The sequence below is a fragment of the Desmodus rotundus genome, chromosome 8 (assembly GCF_022682495.2).
Source record: "Desmodus rotundus isolate HL8 chromosome 8, HLdesRot8A.1, whole genome shotgun sequence".
In the NCBI taxonomy this organism is placed as follows: Eukaryota; Metazoa; Chordata; class Mammalia; order Chiroptera; family Phyllostomidae; genus Desmodus; species Desmodus rotundus.
Window position 1 is genome coordinate 5085122 of NC_071394.1, and position 6922 is coordinate 5092043.

The following is a 6922-nucleotide window of genomic DNA, read 5'->3' on the forward strand; positions in this document are numbered from 1 at the left end:
GTGTTGTGCGGCGCTTCCTGGCAGCATATTGCTTTTTATGTGCGCGGCATATGCCGGAGCCCTCGCCGATAAATCAGGGGCATAACCACGGCTGAAAAGCGAGGCTCCCCCTGCCGCCAAGTCCCTCCTACCTAGCTGGATGCAGCCATGTGGTTTAAGATGTGCCAATCGGATGAGCCGCCCATCCGTGACTTTGATTTGGAAATGGGTTGTCTGGAGAGAGAGGAAGACGTGTTTGGTCCGTTGTTGTAACAATGGTTACAGCGGACACAACCAGGCAGTGGGTCCCTTGGTGAGCCGGCTGTGCCGTGTGGCTCTGGGAGTTGTCCCTGTGAGGCAGACTCAGAGAAACAGTGCGAAGGAATGTCGCTGTGATGCAGAAGCTCAGGGCACCGTCCACAAAGAACAGTGATTTTCAACGCTTTCCCCTCCTGGCCCACGTCAGCTAATCACTGAAATGCTGCGGCACGCCAAGCAACGTATTTTTGCCAGTCTGACAAAAAAATAGGTATAGTTTTGACTCATTCACACCAGGTGGCTAGTGTTGGCCAGGTGTTGTCGGGTTTTATTTGGCCATCTCAGGGGAAAGAGGTCCGTGCGCCTGACTGCATAGTCAGGTGGCGCCTGCTCTGCAAGCCTTTGCCGTGCACCGGGCGCAACACGCTGAGAGCAGAACGGGGGCAGCGGCCCGACCGTTGCACGAACGTCAGTCCTTTCTAAAGATACTTCTCTCTTCCAGGGACATCTGCTCTGGGGTCCCTGTCCTACGTTACATCCCCTCCCCGCTGTGAACGAGGGGTCAGCCACGGGACACGGACACACGCTTTGGACAAAAGACAGGACAAAGGGAGCGAGCTCCATTCTCCTCTGACGCTGCGCGGTGACTATTTCAGGGGCTGTGTCTGAACGGGATGTGGGTTTCTGAACTTATCCGCTCTCAGACGGAAGGTGCACGTTTGTGTGAAACTCGCGTCACTGGCCACTCCCATGTAAGAACGCTGGAGCTGCGGAGCTGAGGGTGGGCTGCCATGCTCCCTGTCTTACGCAGAGTCAGAGTGGACTGTCATAGCACCCGTGACACATGAGGAGCCCGGTGAACTGTCCCTGTGCTGCATAAGCGTGCGGGGTGGAGACTTGCACTCATTCTCACAAGAGCGACTAGACGCACCTGTGTCTGGGGGAGACTGGAGCACGAGAGGTAAAGCACTCGCCCGAGGTCAGGCAGCAGAGGTGGAATCCAACCCCGAACTCTGGGCCCTCCCTGGCTCACGCCGCACTGGATCCTGCATAAGGAGAGGGCTGGGACGGACCTCACAGACCAGACTCAGGGTCATCTGTTCCAATGACTCCAGCTGCTGCTTCCCGCTTCCTCCGCCTGGTTAACCCCCTTGGACTTGACCTCAGCCTGTCCAGATTGAGCTACTAAACTGACATTTTGACCCTACTCCTCACAGGCCCCCTGGCCCTACTGCTGTGGAACAGTTGGTAGCTACTGTGGACGATGTGCCGACTGAGGGTCAAAGGAGAGGCAGGTACCAACTCCAGCCCCTCCGCTGGCCTGCTGTGTGACTAGCTAGCAAGTCACCTGCCACCCAGAGCCTCAGTTTCCTCATCTGTGAAAAGAAAGGGGGGCAAGATTACCTTGATTTAAGGACCTCAGTGGGGTCCTGGGACCGTCACCAATCCACAGAGTCTGGGACCCCCTGCAGTAAGACGTACACCAACTACTCTCCCTGAGAGCAGGTGCTCAGCCCCAGCTGTGGGTGCCCCTCAGAATGGGGACCTGAAGTCAGTGTGGGAGACGCCGCAGGTCCCAGCAGAGCTGTGGGGATCCCCTCTGCCCCTTTGGCTCGGCGGTGGAGCGGGATCCGGGCTCCTGGCCCTTTCACTGAACTTTTCATTTTCGCTTTGGCTTCAGCTCCCCTGCAACATCTGGCTTCCATCACTGAGCAGAGGACAGTGGGTCCCAAGTTCCCTGCCCTCCCGAGGACTCTGAGCATTCATTGAACTTATCGGAACTGTACTTTCCAAGCCAGAGCAAGGAATGCGCCAACAGAGATGGGGAAGCAGGGATGGGGAAGCGGCCCAGCCGGAGGTTGGAGATCAAGGGGAGGACCCGGAGTGGTGTCTGGGCCAAGTCCAGCCCACATGAAGGCTCTGCGCCGGCTCAGGCCGGCTCAGCTGTCCTGAAAGTCTTGCAAAGGCCCCCTGCCTGCCTCCTGCCTCCTGGCCCCAGGCTCCCTGCCAGGGGCTGAGCCAGCATGGAATGCGTTCCTCGTGCAAATCTTCTTGAAAACAGAAGAGCCCTCGATAAGAGATGGTGGTTTCTTTATCGTCATCATCATCGTTACAAGAGAATGGCTGAGCATGCCTCACTGCCCATGACGTTCTCTCCAGGTGCTTAAAGCCGCACCAGCATTGCCACCGTAGGGGGACAGAGGAGGCCGCTGCTGGGCTCACCGTGGACCAGCCCCCGCACCCCATGCTTTGAAGCATCATCTGTTTAAAGACCCAAAACGCGCTCTAAGTCACATCTTTTTCTTTGGAACTTAGAGATGAAGAGATTGAATCCCACAGAGACAGGGGCACCTGTCAGGGCCTCAGGCCTTCCCGTAGCTGAGACACACTAAAGCCAGCTTTGGAGTGCAGCCGCAGTGTGGGGCCGCTCCAAAGCCCACCACTGTTTTCAGACCCCTGTGCTGGGTGCTCAGGGGAAGATCCCCAGGAAAAACCTACCCCAAGCCCGGGTCCCTTTCCCACCAGCCTCTTCCCTGAAAGACCCCTCTGAGGGCGCTCTTACCCTCACCCTCAGTCTGCGCCCCCACAGCTGTCTGTTCTGCTTGTCCCATTGTCCCAACAGCACTGTGATCACAGCCGTCTACCGGCCACCTGTCCCCTTCCACAGCGTGAGCTCTGGGCACCCAGGCCCCTTCGCCGTGCCTGTTCAGTGTTCGGTGTCTTGCATGATACACGTCTGAGACATGGCCGTGAACGATATGAATGCGGACACGCTACATGCGTGAATGTTGCGGTTTCCAAGGTATGTCTTGAAAGGTGAGCAGAAAATTACCACGGACAGAAGGGCACGAAACCTGCCCCTGCGGGCAGTCATTTTGTCTGCTTGGCCCACCGCCTGTCTCCAGGGCCCAGAACAGCAACGAGAACATGCTTGGCGCTTGGTAAGTATTTACTGAGCGGATGGCAGGAAGCTCCCTTCTGCCGTGCTAGATACTTCGTACGGGAGAATTTCAGCAGGGCCGCCTGTCCCTGGGTGGTCTTCCAAACCTACGTCTGTGAAAAGCTCCCGGCCACTCCCAGGAAGAAGTTTGCAGCCACAGACTTTCCTGCGGTGCCAAGGCTTCATCCGGACCAGGATCTGTTCCCACAGCACCAACCGCATTCATACCACTCCTGGGTCCTCTCTGAAATTCCCAAGGAAATGGCCTCAGCATGGAATTCCAGCAGAGGTGCCTCCGCTTCCTCTGAGCCTGGCAAACGCAGGCTGAGCTTGGGTCCGTTCCCAAGGCGTGAGCCCTGGGACCACGGGTCCTGCGGGTGGTGTGTGTGGGCGACGGAGTTGAGCCCTGGTGGGGAGAGGACAGTGACTGACCACCCGTGAATGAAACGTGGTGGTTACTTGTGTAAATGATGAAAATTCCATACTCTTAATATGGCTCAAACCCCAGCGCACATCTTGTTCCTCAGCCCAGGCAAGAGCCGCATTTTCTGTGTTTCGGAACCCAGGGCTCCCCGGTGCAGGGAGTGCGTCTACAGCGAGGCGAGGCCGACTGCACTGTCTGCCACTTCTGGCTTTGCGCTTGTCTTACTCTTCAGGATGCAAACCCCGAGAGATTCCCCGGGTGTGAGCCCGCCCTTTGGCGGGGGGGGGGGGGGGCAGACACCTTCAGGTACAGGCCCCCAAGTGGGGAACTGTTTCCTAAAAAAGAATTCAGTTTGCTGTTAGCTAAAGTGGCAATCAAAACAAAACTATTGGGTTGGCTGAAAAGTCCATCACATTTTTTCTGTAAAATGAAAGACACGTTTTTTTCATTTTCGCCAATAACTTTATTGATTTTGATATTTTGAGTATGTCAGCTATCTCCTGCTATTGGCTTCCAGTGGGTAGAGGCCAGGGGTGCTGCTAAACATCTTCCAACGCATAAGACAGCCCCACAGCAAAGAATCATTTGGTCAAAATGTCAGTAGTACCAAGAAACTTCACAAACCACTTTTGACACATTCGATCAGTCACAGCACCTTCTCCACACACTGCACAAATCCTTTTCTGTATTCCAGTTGCATTTTTACCTTTCTTGAAATAATAAAGCATAATACAAGGGAAATGTTGTGTATTTTATTCCATCTTCAATATTAAAATGGGTGCACAAAAAATCACTAATTTTGACAGTTTTTAATGCACGCTGATATGACAGCTGTCCCAATACAATATGACAAAACTGTTTCAAATGAAGCACTTCAAAACTAAGCACTACTAGAGCCATCGTACAGGAAAAAAACGTAGTGGAATTTTTGGCCAACCTAATATCATAAATCAGAGTATCTGGTTCTAACTCCTAACCCTTCCAACCTGCCCTCACCTGGAATTAGGTGGGGCTGGTCGTTGCCTCCCTCCCCACCTGGACACAGGCACCTTCATTCACAACCTGCTGAGTCTTTCTGCACAGGGGTCTGTTTCCTATCTGAGCCCCTTCAAGCAGCATTCTCCCCATCCCTCCCTGCCGAGTCAAGCAGATTTCTTCGTCCCAGGAATGTACCTCTTAGGGCAGCCCTGTCCATCAGTCAAGGCTGACAGCAGCCAGGGCTTCCTGCAACAGGCAGGGTCTTCCGCAAAGGCAAAGGAGAGGTGGGTGGAAGGGCACTGTGGCCTGGTGGCCTGTTTCTAAGCTCAGGGCTCATGCTCCCTGGAGACCCAGGGCTTCTGTGGACACACCAGCACGGGGAAGGGTACCCTGCCCCCGGCTCCCTAACTATATCCCCCTTTTCAGTCCAGTAGTGGCTCTGCCTTGCGCCCTTCAGGCTCTCAGTGTCCTGCATGCCACCTTTCCCCTGCATTCTTTATGCCATTAAGGCTCTGCAGATAGAGATGTGACCCTGGCCCTGACCTCAAAGCACTGCAGGGCCTCCAGGCAGCCCCTCCTTCTCCCGGCTTTGCTTTACCTGCCCAGCTACTAACTATCCAGCCCCGGGTTCCCCTCTGCAGTCCCCCCAACAAATACCTGCTCTGCCCAGGCTCCATGCTTGCACAGTCCCAGGGACAGGGGACTTGCTCACAGGCAGCCGGTGCCGCCACCAGCGCTCTCTAAAGCTGCAGCCCCCATGAGAGGCGGGGCCTGAGCAGAGCTCTTCGCAGTGAAATTCCTGTTTTCCGTGGCCACCCAATCACCAGCAGCTGCAAGCGCAGCTTCAAGGAGCTGGGTCACACTGTCCTACAGCAAACAAAGCCTTGCAGCAGATCAGTCCCTAAGCCAGGTCCCTCTCCCATCTATTACAAAGGCGATGAATTTTTCAAGCATGAGTCTAGGGTTTTACAATGATCCCTGTGAAATCCAGGGAGGTTTTTATTCATGAAGTCTGTTTGTTTTCTTTTCTTGGGGGGCGGCATATTGATGCCGGAGAAAGGATCTGAGGTCTGAAAAGAGAAGGCCGCCTCCCATCTCTTTGGTTGCACCCCGGAGTCAGACGGGCTTGGCTGTGCCTCTCCGCTTCTGCTCACTAGCTGTGTGACCTCAGGGAGGTTTCTTACCCACTCTGAGCCTCAATTCCCTCAACCCAAAACGGGGGATGGTAAAACCCACTGGTTTCACGAATGCTCTGAGGGTTCACAAACGAAAACAGAGGGTGTAAAGGACTTTCCACGTTCCTGGCCCTGGGCAAGTGCCCGGCGAAAGGCTGTGCACTTACCTGGCCAGGATTTCAGGTGTGGGAAAATACTGGCCCGTCTGCAAGCCTTGCACTTCCGAACGCCATCGCCCTGGATGGCGTCCCTGAGGAAGCCGAGCAGGACGAAGGTGAGAAGCCTGTGCCCTGGTTGAGCTGCTCCATGACAGATCCATAGGCTGTTGGGATGATTTTGCCTGGATTCTTGTTTGGGGAAAGAATGGGTTTCGGACGTGGAGTGTGAGACGTCCGGGCTGTGTCTCTTACTGAGCGGAGCATGCCCTTCCCCAGCATGACCTCTCACCCTGGAGGCTGACGGGGGAGAGGCTGGCCTTTGGACCCACGCAGACCTGAGTTCAAACCCTGCCTCTACCCTCACTTCTGCCCCTCATCCTAATTCTTCAAGGAGCTTGGTTTTCTTCTCATTTTAAAATTCAGTTTACCCAGGAATTCAGGGAGGCCCCCCCAGGCTGGCTTGCGGGTTATTTTTTCTATCATCCCCAAACTACCCTGTGTTCTGCCACCAGCCGCACAGAATTGAAAGAGCCTATTCAGTGTCTGTCTTCCTGACCACCTGGGAGCACCTTGAGGGGACGGACAGAGGCTCATTCATTGGTGTCTCCAGCGCCCGGAAGGATGCCCGGCACCATGACATCCACCAAAATATTTGCTGAATTAATTAATTAAAAATAAAAACAGAATCCAAACCAACCGGCTGGGTGCTAGGAACAGCCGTAGACTAGAGAAACAGGGAGGGGACCTGGTGGGCCGGAAAGAAACCTGGACAGGTAGGACCCAGGTTCCAGGCCAGGCCCACCCCCTACCTGCTTTGGCCTAGAGAGGCGTCAACAGTGCAGTCCAGACGGAACCACTGCTAAGGTCCCACCCATTTCTGATGCACTCTGTGGATGGAAGCCGTGTAAAGCCAGGCTCCATACCCCCCATCTTTCCTGTAGCACAGGGCCGGGCCTGTCCCCAAAGAAAGAGGCCTCCAAGACAAGCCTCTAACTTGGCCGCACCATCT